Here is a 13,681-nt window from a genome sequence, read left to right as displayed (position 1 = left end):
TTACTTCGCCGCCGCGTCGTGTTCATCCTATTCTTAACATCAGCGAGCCACCGCGCGGAAACCTCGTCGCCGGCGACTCCGACTGCCGTAAACGCCATTACGGTTAGTTCTCGAACTTTGCTCTCGCGCCGTAGTTAGTAGGGATGAACTTGGGGAAGGCGATGCTGGATCCACTAAAGAACATTTTCCGCCATTCAACTTTTCTTCAGATGTCTTCAACGACTCCGCCTCCAGCCTCTGAACCGATCATGGCCACCCCAATCTCCTCCGCCCCTCCACCTTTCGCTCCAGTTAAGCTGGGTCCTTCAAAGGATTCCGGCAAGGAAACCGAAGGGACTTCTGCTAACCCGGAAAAGGCCTCCAGGGAGGATCAGGCGGAGCACAAGGCGGAAGAGGCCGCTGCCAAAAAATCAAAGGCTCGCCAACGAGATCTTTGAAGCCGGGGGAAAATGGTGGCCTTGCACCACCACCAAGACGGAGGCGACGAACCTCGAGACGGAGGGCTTCCCGCAACCCGGAAGCTGGAGGTCGGTTCCTGATGAACTAGCCCCAGCTCCGGAGGACAATGAGATGGTGCTGACGAAGGCACTGGTGGAGCGGGGTTTTTCGTTTCCGCCTTCGGACTTCTTCCTGGAGATCCTGAAGGTTTACGGGCTCCAACCCCACAACATCTCTCCAAACAGCGTGCTTGCAATCAGCAATCACGTCACCCTGTGCGAGGGCCATCTCCGGGTAACTCCCGAGCTTCCTCTGTTTCAATACTACTTCACCGTCAAGAAGGAGAAGATCCGGAACTCCACCGAGCTGGCAACATGCGGATCCATCACCTTCATGATCCGCCCGGGCCGCGTCTACCCCCACACCGACCGCCACGAATCCACGCGGTACTGGTCCGGAGGCTTCTTCTATTTGAAGGACGTTTCCGACCCGGCGAGCACAAGGAGGCTGCCGCCGTTCAAGAACTGCCCTGCCACCGAGCTTCCGACATGGACGCACTGCCCCCACCTCTCCGAGTCGCCCCAGCTCACTCGCGCCGTGAGGCGGATCTGCAAGCTCACGGAGGAGGGGCTGTCAGGGAAGGACTTGACCCTTTCCTGGTTCACCAAGCGGATCCAGCCGCTCCAACACAGGGACTGGCTGATGTTCCAGTACTCAGGGCGCGACGACCCAATGCGCGCCACAAAGGACAACTTATCCGCCGACGCCATCGACAAGAGGATCCGGCTCCTCATCAAGGTTCCGCGTGAACTTCACGTTCACGTGTGTAACAAAGACATCCACACGAAGGGTTCCGGAACCGCGGTACGTCGTCTCGATTTTTTGGTCCATTGCTTTTCTTCGTATTCGAACTTTTTTGTCTAAGTGTTTAACACATGCATTAGCTTGAGGCACTCGAAGAAAGTGAACTCGGAACTCTTCTCCGGGTTCCTTCCACTGGCAACACGGATCCGGAGGCTGCTTCGGAGGCGGAAGTCCACGAGGCCCCACGCCCTCCTAAGAGGAAGAGGCCTGCTCCGTCCAGCCCTGCCGCTAAACGCGCCCGCGAAGTGCCTAGCACTGCGGCAACTCGGAAAGCGGAGGCGGAAAAGAAACGCCTCAAGCTGATTAACACCATCAACAAGGGGCAGCCCGCCATCCAGAACTTCTTCAAGCCTTCCGGGTAAGTGTCTGTTTCCGAGATCCAAGTTCTAATTTCACGAGCAATTCCTTAGTTGTTTATGCTTTTTTTCTTTTTACTGAAGCTCCAGAAGCCAGCCCCCCAAGGCTCCAAAGATCTTGAAGAAGAAGGTCAAGCCGTCTCCGGCTTCAGTTCCTGTTACTCCAGAAGTGGAGATCCCACCCAAAGCTTCATCTGCTTCTAAGCCGGATCCCAAGGACATCATCGACCTTGAAGATCTTCCGGAAGATCCCGCAGACCTTGGAGATTCCGCCAAGGGTGCCTCCTCGTCTGCCCCTCCTCAAGATCAACCAAGTGCCGCTTTCGCGGAGCCCACCGAGGAAGAATATGAGGAGAAGGTGAAGCTCGTTCAAGCCTCCAATGCGATCCGGGTGGATCCTCGACCGACCCAGTCTCTTCAAAAGCTTACATTCGCCGAGCGCCACACCGAAGTTTCCGCCATGCTGAACAAGGTCTGGGGGAAGTCGGATGAGGAGGTGCAAGAGCTCACCGTCCTGGAGAACGATCTGAAAGAGTTTTTCGCCAAGCACAAAGAAGTGCGGCAGGTAATACTAGCCCCCAAGCATTGGGTCAGACATTTCCGTGTAACATGTGTTAGTCGATGCTTTCTCAAGATGTACCTTAGGCGGAGATTTAAAAATTTTATTCCTTCAAGAATTTGGATTCTTCGCCAGCCCCCCAGATTTCAAATATCCGGCTAACTCCTCTCTGCTTCTCAGACGACGCGGAAATTGCACGAGGATCTCCGCATCCATGTGCTGGAGCAGATCACGGAGATCGAAGGGATGCGTCAGAGCGCGGAAAACAGCCAGAAAGCTGTCCAGCTTCTTGAGACCCGCCTCCGTGGTATGAGATCCGAGTTGATTTCGTATACTAATATAACTGTTCATGGTGCTTGATATGTGCAACTTTCCGCCTTCAGAAGAAACTGCTAAGCACTCCTCGTTTGATGAGCTATCCGCCAAGGTCAAGGTGCTTGAGGTGGAGAATGAATCCCTCAAAACTTTTCTCCAAGAATCCTCCAATAAGGAGACTGAGGCGAGGAAGGAGCTCTCCGAGAAGCATGCCCGCGTCCTGGCGGATCTGAACGAAAAACTAGAGAAGAGCCAGGGTCGCGTGATCTCCTTGGTAGCCAAGAACAAAGTTCTAGAAGCGGAGGCGGAGGCCATCGACCAACTTATCTTCCGTAAGCTTTTTTCCGTGTCGTTGCTCCGACTATCTTATATGCTTTCTCTCTAACGGAACTGGACCTTCTTCCACAGCGAGCCTTGGCTTCGAGTGGTCGAAAGAGTCGAACCTGAAGAGGACGGAGGCATATGATGAAGCACGGATTTCTATTGACGCATTATTTGAAGCCTGTCACGGAATCGCCAAGACTCTGTCTCTGAAGAAGGCCAAAATCACAGTCATCGATACGATGACCAATCTTATGGAACAAGTGCCGGATTTCATCAAGGACTGGCAAAAATCTTCAGCACGCGGAGTCGCCTCCCTAGTCTTGGCCACCTGCAAGGCTCACTTCCCCTCGCTCAACTTTGCGAATGTTGCACGCGGAGCCCCCAAGGGTTCCGACATGGGTGCCCTCCTTGCGGAAACCCAAGGCTATGAGCAGTTGTTTGTCAGGCGAGTGAATCACTCGTTCTGGTATAACAAACACGATCTGCCCAAGGGATTTTCCGATGCAGAGGAGGAGGAGGAAGGTGAGCCGGAGTATTATGGGGAAGGCTCCGGGTCAAGCGTCGAGCATTCCGGAGGAAGCTTCAGTGACGACTCGAAGCCGGATCCGGTGGCGGATGACGATGACGGCTCCGCCTACCAGGAATCTGAAGAAGAGGACTCCGAGTAGAGTTCCTGTTTAGACAATGAAACAAGTTGCATCATTTTGGCCCCAGAGTGGGTTTGTAATAAGACTTTAAATTCTTAAGTAGCTAGGAAACGAAACGACTATGCATGGGGCGGAAACACTTATCCTGCTATCCGTTAATATTATGCGCATGTTTCGTTTTATGTTGGAAAGCAAGTGCTGATTTTATTGTTTTCCGGCTAACCCGCTTGACCTTCCGCGAGCCGGAGGACCTTAGCCGGAAACACTCGCCAGCGGCGACGAAGCCCAATGGAAATCCGTCAATAACCGCGGAAACAAGCCCCCAAGCATAGGTGCCGGAAATCGCTACTAGGAATCCACGAGTTCGCAACAGACAACAACTTAATCAGAAAACTTAAGCTTACGTCCTAAAGGACGATTTTTGAAAATCACAACTTTTATACACGCCTAGGCGGAAAAATCCAGCTCTGCGGTTTTAGTCGGAAAACATACATGATCTAAAAATGAACAAGTAAAGGAGGTAAAAGACTCAGAGAGTGAACCATAAGCTTTCTTTCATTGATCATGTATAACTATTACAGAGTTTGTAACTCGGAAAAAATACGCTAAGTGTAGAAAGGACGTAGTTGTGCAATGTTCCAAGGGCGATCTGTCTCATCGTAGAGGTCATCCGGATCCTCACGCTTGCGTTTCCGGTGCCAATTAGCAGGTCTATCCTTCAGCTCGCGGAAATCAACAAGGTAGTATGACCCATTATGAAGCACTTTACTAACGACGAAGGGTCCTTCCCATGGAGACTGCAGCTTATGGTCTTTCACCTGCCGAAGGCGGAGGACCAGGTCACCTGCCATGAAGGAGCGATTCCGAACTCGACGACTGTGATAGCGTCGGAGCTTCTGCTGGTAGATGGCGGAGCGCTGGTCAGCTAGGTTCCGAGCTTCCTCGATCAGGTCTACAGATAGCTGTCTGGCCTCGTCAGCTGTTTCTTCATTGTAGGCAGAAACTCGCGGTGAATCGTGGATAATGTCGGAGGGAAGCACGGCTTCGGATCCGTATACCAGGAAAAATGGGGTAAACCCTGTTGATCTGTTAGGGGTAGTTTGTAAACTCCACAAAACAGCTTCCAACTCGTCAGCCCAAGCTCCAGCTGCTCGTCGCAGCGGTTCTTCAAGGCGCGGTTTAATTCCTGATAATATTAGGCCGTTAGCCCTTTCAACCTGACCATTTGATTGTGGATGAGCCACAGATGCAAGGTCCGATCGAATCCCCTACCGTCTCACGGTAATCCTTCAATTCTCCTGTGCGAAGTTTGTGCCATTGTACGTGATTATGCTTTGTGTGGGATGCCGAATCGCATCACGAGGCTGCGAGACAAATTTTAGTGCCGTAGCACCATCGGCTTTCCTCACCGGCTTTGCCTCGATCCACTTGCTGAATTTGTCAACAGCGACCGAAGGTATTCAAAACCGCCAGGAGATGATCTTTTAACTTACCAACCATATCGAGCCCCCAGAGACCGCAAATGGCCAGGTGATAGGTATGGTCTTCAGCTCTTGAGGTGGAGCGTTTGGTTGAGTAGCGTAGTCTTGACAACCTCGGTAGGTCTTGACTATCTTGTCGACATCTTCTTTAGCTGTGAGCCGGTAAAAACCTAAGCCGAAAAGCTTTTGCAACGAGTGACACAGGGCGGCATGATGCCCGCAGTCCCCTGCATGGATCTCTCTGAGGATTTCAATGCCATCTTGATTGGAGACGCATTTGAGAAATACCCCTGTTGCGCTTCGTTTGTAGAGTTGTCCATCAACAATTGTGTAGGATCTTGCTCGTCTGATGATCTGTCGCGCGAGGACCTCGTCCTCTGGCAACTTCTGGTCAATGAGGCAGCCCAGAACCGACCCACCTAGCAGCCCAAGTACCCCTTCGTTAAAATAACGAGGAGGAGGTCATCCTCATCCCCTTCCTCACGCACGAAGGCCAGCGAGACGCCGTGCTTCTCTTCGCCTCGCGCTGGCGTCTTCTCCTCGACCGAGTTCGTGACGAGGCACGCGCCTAGGCGCCGTATAAAGCTTTGGACGAACCTAGTCGCCCTCTTCTTCCTCTCTGCTCCAAAAATTCTCCCCAGACGAAACCCTAGCTCGCCCCGGTCATCTCCCTCGCCGCCGTTCGGAGCATTCCCGAGCCTCGCCGTGATCACCACTGTGACCACCGTCCTCGACTTGGTCACCGTACGCCAGGAATCGAGCCGACGCGCCTCCAATCGACCACGCCTGGCCATCTTCTCCGACGCCGGTAATGGCTCAATCCGGCGACTCAGGCCCGCTCCGACCTCGCCGCCAAGCCTGGCGTAACCCTGGTGAGCTTCTGAGCCTCTTGGCATGCTCGCCGAGCTCATCTACTTACCGTAGCATGCTCCGCGACGATCAACCGTAACCGCCGCCATAGAACCTCACCGCCGACCATGCTCCGGTGGTCATTAGCGGGCGGCGCGACCACCATTCGATTCCCCGTGACACGCTGAGTAGAATAGAGTTAGTCTTTCGTTCGCGCGGGCGCCGAATCGCCGGCGTCGACCTCGACTGGCCGCCGGCCAGTAGCTCCCGTTGCCATGTCCCCTATTTTGACCGAGTCAATGCCGCGTGGCAGCTTACGTGGACCACTGGCCCACCTATCTGTGGCTGTGGGTAGCTCAGTCAGGGTACGTTTAGTAGTTTCTGTTTTATTTCAAATCCCATTTAAATTACTGCAACTTCAAATAAAAGTAGAAAATTCAATATAGCTCAGAAAAATATAATTGAGACATCAAAATTCTTAGAAAAGTAAACTCTATCCAATAAAAATATAAAATGAAATTTTTATTTTTAATAGAAATTCAATTATTAAATACTTATTATTTAAGCCTTTAATTTTAATTCTAAATTCAATTAAAATTCAATAATTAGTAAAAATTTCCAAAATGAAATAAAAAACCAGTAATTAAATAAAGAAAACATTAAAACTAATTTTCTTTATTTATTATTTTGTTAAATCCTTATTAGAAGGATTTAAACCTAATTGACCTAATTATTAATTGTTCTAAAATAGAAAAATGCCAAATTCAATATTATTTTATTTATTTACAAGTTACTAATAACTTCAACTTTAAATTGAAGTTATTAATCATAGAACTACATGGTAAATAGTAAACCCTAGTTCCTTATGGTAGAAAACTAGGAACTTATCATTTCATGTGTAATCCTAAAACCCTAAATTAATTAGGAACCCTAATTCCATTATTACATGTGAACCCTAATTTGCTTCTAACCTAAACCCAAGGTTAGAACAGGTGATCATGGTACTTTATTTCCAATCATAGAGCCATCATTAGCAACTAAAAGACATACCTATGTCCACATAAAATGTAGAACCCTATCACGAGCAATTTAGTATTCCATGTATGCATACCACTAAACCTAGTTGATCAAGTAGGATCAACCAAGTTTAAACCCTAGCTTCTACTGTCAAAACCATCATCCTTATTCATTCATGCTTAGCATCACACCATTGTGATGAACCCCAACAGCATCTAGGCCCAATATTCATCATTACATAACCATAGTCCACTGAACCCTACAAATACTTCATAATTATGAACCATCCTATTTAGGAGTCAATCATTCCTTACTTAGTGGATCCAATGGCTAATACAAGACAACCTCAACCTTAATTGTAATACTTCTTATTATTTAAGAAGTATGTTCTTCAAAAGTTATTCTTTTGAAGAAAATAAAGAATCATCATCAATCCTGCCTAATAGGACCTATAGCCAACAACCAGCCATCACCAGCAAGGTATACAAACCTTGATAGCAACTATTTATAATAAACTGCTCAAGATGCCTAGGCTTAACTCAACCTTACAAGCCCTTGGTGTTGATGAATACAACCTTGTTAGGATCCATCTACTACTCACTCCAGAAGCCAATTGGAACCATGGTTAACCATAGAAACCACCAACCTAATTATCATACTTGTTCTTTATTAAGAACATGTTCTTCAAAAGTTATTCTTTTGAAGTATATGATAATTAATCATTAACCATGATATATAGTACTAAAACCAACCACTATTAATTCATTACATGTTAGGATTACACCAAATCTTATCGTTGTGTGCTATTAATGCTATTGTTATGATATATTGCAGCACATGTTTATGATACCAAGTAATCACACCTGAATAAGAACCATGTTTGTGAATCACTCTAAAAGTGCAACACACCCTGAACTAATTATTACAACCCACTAATCCTAAATCATCGGGGTTAGGTCACGCTTAGAGCGATTGCATCTCATACTTATGCATTATTGCATCCTTGCCAATCTTTTAAACATCGTCCTTACCGGACGATGATGCTATTTCAGAATTTGGAGTTATTGCGTATCGAAGACCTTGCCTGCATAATCTTGCAGTCAAGAAAGGCAAGTTCATCACTTGCTCATGTCAATTGAGTATTTCTATCAAATTACTTGCAAAGTACTATGGTTATCACTATTGCATAAAAATCAAAACCACTATTTTCATAACTATGAATATGACTATGTGGTTGGCAATGGAACCATGGATTGTGTTGATATGGTGGAGGTTCCATTGCAAGGGTTTATATCCATCTAGGATTAAACAACAAATGTCGCCAGTGATTCTTGTGCCGTAATAACCGTGTTAACCATAAGATCTGGAGTGGGACGGAATAGTCAACCGTATTTCCACCTCTTGTACATCAACGGATGCGCTTACCGTAGACGGTTGTATCTTGCGGAGCAATTGGTGGGTGGGGAGCCCCTTCTAATTCCCCACGGTATAGCTGTTGCTTACCATAGCGGTTGCTGCTTGCGGAACAATTGGTGGGTGGGGACCCCCTTCTAATTCCCCACGGTAAGTGGTCTATGATGGGTTGCAGCTACCGGTGAAGGAGTTTGGTTCAATCCCAAACTGTTGTCGTGGTCGGGGTCCACCCTGAAATTACGGGAATAATGGGACCGGCGAGGACCCAGGGTCGGGGTTTGCAACAAAGGGTGGGTGTGCGAGGTAGCGGAGGAATATGATTGACTATGACCTTATACCGGGCCTCACACCGAAGGAAGTGTGGACGGGAAAGCTGCCCGGTTGGCACCAAGGTTAAGATCTCTTATGGGTAAAGCAACACACCTCTGCAGAGTGTAAAGAACCGTGACCTGTCACTCCCTGTTCCGGGATATGGAACTGCGAACGCGGCCGGAAAGGAGCTCCATGAAGTTCTAGTAAACCGGTGAAGGCTGACGGACATAGTTCTTCTGAATAAAAGCAACCTTTTGAAGAAATGGTTATGAAAACTTTCCAAGATTTCTCTTCAAAGAAAACAAGGAGCTGAAATGGGTTTTGTTTTTCATCCCATTTCTACCAAGTATTGATTTATAAAACATTATTTCTATTTTGCTTTGTTTTAACAAAAAGCTTGTTTATGGTACCTATACCATTTCTTGTTTTCCTCTTGCTTATTTTTACCTTTGAGAAAAACTCTACCTTACTTGAGAAAGTAAGTAGAATATTTTGAACCCCTATGTTCCAACTAGTTTTATCTCAACACCTTCAAACTTCATTCCACTTGAGTTCATTCCCAAGTGTCCCTAGACAATTGAGGTGTTTCAAATACTTTTCAAACAAGATCTATTTCAAATGACAACTCTTGCACATCTTGTGCACATCTCTGATCCACCACATTGTATTCCCTCCATCCTCCAATTCTGGATCAAATGGATGATCATTTGATACTTTCAACTCACTCCCTATTGACCTCTCCTTTGTAGAGAAATTTATATTCTTTTCCATCATTACCTTGACCTCATGAATTCATGATTTAAGTCCCCATATTCTTCATTGTGAGTATATGGTTACTTCACTCACCATCTCTCTTAATCTTGCTCTACCATTGTCTCAACCACCATCACCACCATCATCTCTTGGCCAATATGATAATTTTATCAAAGTACTTTATTCTCCAACATTGCCACCAATGTTTATTATCACCTCTCTCCCAAATTTTAATACATCATCAAACCATTTTTAGCTAACCCCTCAAATACTCAACCTTGGTTGACATTCATGAAGTGGCATTGCACTTTGTTTGTTCACTTGTGGTTGTCAAGAAGGAGCCGGCCATGGCAAGAAAATTCGGCCAGCCCTCCCTCCTCATTTCCTTCTCTTCCAAGCCTTGCCTCCCAACTACCCCAATCACTAAATGGGCAGCCACCCAACTTGGCCAATCAAATAAGGAGGCAGCCACCCCTCTCCCTCTATAAAATGGCCCTTGGCCGGCCACTCCCTCCTCCTTTGGTCATTTTTCTCACACTCCACTCCCTCACACTCTCCTCTACCTCTCCCCCATGAAAATGCTGCTGCCCCTTGCTCCCATGGCCGGCCATGGCCATGGAAGGCACTCCAAGATGAAGCTCCCTCCTCCCTCAAGCTCCTCCTCACCATGAGAGCCTCCCTCTCCTTCTTCTCCCCAACCCTAGATGGTTTTCTCTCCTCTTCCTCTTCCTCCATTGCTAAGATTGGATCTTGATGCAGGTGCATGTTGGTCCAAGCATGGAGAAGCTTGAGCTATCCTCAGATCTGAAGTTCTTGAGCAAAGTTCGTCCAAATCCTTGCAGTAATTTCTGCTATCTTGCTGTTTCAGATTCTGGTACGAACTTGTAAAATCCACAAAATCTCGTGCGCAGATCCAAATCGAGTGATTCAAAGTTCCGCAGATAGATACGGAAAAGATCTACAACTTGGCGTTGGTCTCATCCTCAAATTCGTTAGGGATTGTCCGTGGTAAATAAAGTTCTGTAAACATACAGATTCACTGTTTGTTAGATTTGTTCCGTTTTACGAAACATTTTTGAGCAAACTCAACTGTAGGTGAAAGCCCTCTTCAATACCTTCATTTTGGCGGTGGTTTCACTTCGATTGACCTCCTGAAACTGAAATGGTTCACAGGTCAAGATCTGGTCAGATCTGACTTTGTCAAATTAAACCAGGAGCTTGGGAACGAATTTTTGAATGGAACCAATTGGGTAAGAACCAGCTTTTCAATAGCTTTCAGATGCAGCTGACCTCATATTTTTATGAGTTGTGTACGATTTGTGGTGAATTAAACTTATTCTGTGTGTTCTGCAGACATGGCTGTTAGCTTTTAATTCATCAAAAATCCATTTTTGAACCTAATTGAGTGATTCCACTTCTGTAGGATTGCTGAATGTTTTCTTAATCATCTCAAACAAGTTCCAAACCTTTATCTGTTCTGCAACTCCAAAGTTAAAGCAAATGGTGAAAACATGCAGTAAACTTGCCAATCCATTTGTGAGAGTTTCAGAAACAATTTGAACCCAAATCCAATTGTGTATGCTTCTCTGTTTAATTACCTTTCAAATTCCAGTGGCCACATATTTTTAGGATTTTTCTACGATTTATGGCTTACAGATCTTGTTTTCTGTACAGTCAGATTCAAAGAAATTCCTAAAATTGTAGGTTTAATATTTTTGGGTGATTCCAATTGGGTTAGTCTTGTATTAGTACTAGCTATCTAGGAAAAATATTATTAGTCTCTGTTCATACATATTTGTTGCTGTTAGTAATGTTTATGTGTGACATGCATTGTTGAAGCAAAACTTTTCGGTTTATTTAAAACCCTTGACCAACTCTTCTTAGTAGAGATGGGCAACCTTTGTTTTATGCTTGCAAAACAAAACCTCTGCAACCTAACATTATCTCTTTTGTTTTGTTTAAGTTTTCAAGTGATGTGGTATATGGTTTGCTTCCTATTTTTTGTATAGTGATCAAGTGAGCAAATTAAATTAGGAAAACTGTTTTCTACTTTTCCAAAAGTGTTTGAAAATGTTTTGTGAAAGTATTTGATGTCAAACTAATGCTCTTGTCCTCTTTATGATGTTATATACCAGGGGTACTTAGCTTGTGCCATGGTGATACCGAGAGAGGCAATTGCTAAGTTGTGATACTCTCATACCTTTACTAGGTAAATAAAATGGGTTCTCTTTAAGTTGTTTGTGGTATCTATAAGTCCTTTGTATGGTTGCTCTTTATGGAATGGTTAAATTATGGTTGTTGTATGTTTGTTTTGTTGGTGCAATATGATTGATTGTGTTCCTTTATATTTTCCGGCGATAGATGCGAACGATTCCGGAGAAGATGAAGAAGTGGATCGGACAAGGATTTTATTTATGTTGTTGGGATTCTTATATTGATGGAGTTGAAGAAGTACAGGGACAAATAAGCCAAGGCAAGCCATCTTTTGATCTCTGATCCGGTGTCTAGTTGGATGTCATTTGTTGATGTTCAAAGCACCTTCATTCTATGTGTGTTATTATCTCTATTTATGTCATCTATGTGTGTTTGCAAGTGGGGTACTCCCTAGTGGTGATGCTCCACTATTTGCCCTTGTGTTATGGGATGCATGGTAGCATGGCCGTGCTATCCCACTTGGTTATCTTGTATGCTCAACTTGAGCATGTTCCATCTCAAGATAGTAACTTACACCACACCCACCCCATTTGTAGTATAGAGGTATCATTGTCATGATCTTGGTGTATTCTCAACTTGAGAGGAGTATGCCGTGTACCATCTTGGAGAATATGTTGGATATTGACACTCCACTATCTAAGTTGTGTAGTTAGCACCACAAATCTGAGAGTATATTCCTCCTTGTGTTGTCATAATACATGCTTAACTTAAGCAAGTATGATCCACTCCACTACCCCTTTATACCTCATCTATGGCGGGATGACTCTCATCTCGGCCGTAGTGCAATACTAGTTCAACTCATGAAACTATAGGTTGGGAACCCCTCAAGGTTTACCTTGTTGTAAATGTTTATGAAAACCTTGGGTGAGGCAACCTTACCCAAGCGTATGGTTTATGAAAGAAAAGGATCTTGACAAAGATGGTTGGAAAGAGGAAAGTGTGGGTGTGACTTGGGTTTTTGAGAAAAATGACACATGGTTCTTTGTATTCGCCCGGAACAATTACACAGCGCAACCACATTACTCCAACGTGGGCACGGGGCTTAGCTTGACATTTGTTCTTCTTAGCATGAGGCACCGCACAACTATACAAGGGTACGGTTACCCCCGAGTCCGGGTTGTCATTGTTGGGACAATAGTATAACGGGAGGCCTTCGGGGCTGACCCGTCCGGAAGACACTATGGGTCTCCTGGCTTGGCGGTGGAGCCACGCTCAAGAGGAGGTGAGCTGCCACGGTGCCGGGGAGGTACATACTCCATAGGGTAGGACCTCGTGTTAAGTTGAATGGGCGAAAGGCTTCGACTGATTATCCGAGACTCGCATACTTTCGTATGACGAACCAGGGATGATCCCGGCGGATTTATCAGATCTTGTGGGGAAAGTGCGCACACTCTGCAGAGTTAAAACTATTCGAATAGCCGCGTCCGCGGTCATGGACGGTTGGGATGGCCGTTACCGAGCTGTGTCGAGTTTTGGTTTTGAAAATGATTTCCAAAGGAAATGCGTGTGTTGGAAATCTTAGGAAGGGTACGGGAAAGATGTTGTGCCGACCATGTGGAGATGGTTGAGGAAAATGAAACAAGATGGGGTGACCCTTCCTAGTGTTTTCATGTAGAGGAACTCTTCTTCAATAGAGATATAGAGATGTCTTAGATAAATTCTTGGAGTGTCCCCTTTGATTTAGAAGTTGGGATGCTATCTCCACCAAAAACATCTCTTCTCTTCCACATGCTATATCCACAAGAGAAACTACTCTTCCTCTCTTGTCTTCTTTAGTTAGAATTGTTATCACCTTCTTGATGGTTTGCGAGTACAATTCAAATGTACTCACGGCTTTGTCCCTGGCTATTTACTTGGCTAGACTTGGAGGAACACGATGGATGAAGAAGGAGTTGACGACGTCTATGCGAGCTAGGAACGTCTTCCCAGTCAGTTGCCTGTAGGGTTATGGCAGATGACTTGGGTACCGCGCTGCTGAAGTGATGATGCTACTCTGATGTTTAGTTAGCCCTTCGAGGCTATTATGTAAGTATGGGTCATGTGACCATGTTGTAATTTTCTTTCTCCGCTTTGTAATGGATGGTGTAATTTGATATCAGTTCAGTTATGTGTTCACGACGCACTGATCATGGGATCGTG

At 45.8% G+C, this 13,681-nt stretch overlaps 1 long non-coding RNA gene across 1 annotated transcript; it reads left to right on the top strand.

Annotated features, from left to right (window-relative positions):
- Positions 1–9,884: 9,884 nt before the first annotated feature.
- LOC139829902 (uncharacterized) lies at positions 9,885–13,681 on the top strand. Its single transcript, XR_007846361.2, has 6 exons — positions 9,885–10,150; positions 10,240–10,336; positions 10,424–10,578; positions 11,464–11,537; positions 11,690–11,801; positions 13,404–13,681. It is a non-coding gene; the product is annotated as an uncharacterized lncRNA (long non-coding RNA).

This window comes from Lolium perenne, chromosome 4, assembly GCF_019359855.2.
Source record: "Lolium perenne isolate Kyuss_39 chromosome 4, Kyuss_2.0, whole genome shotgun sequence".
Lineage (NCBI taxonomy): Eukaryota > Viridiplantae > Streptophyta > Magnoliopsida > Poales > Poaceae > Lolium > Lolium perenne.
The sequence above is the reverse complement of the archived record's forward strand: the minus strand, read 5'-3'. Positions and strand labels throughout refer to the sequence as shown.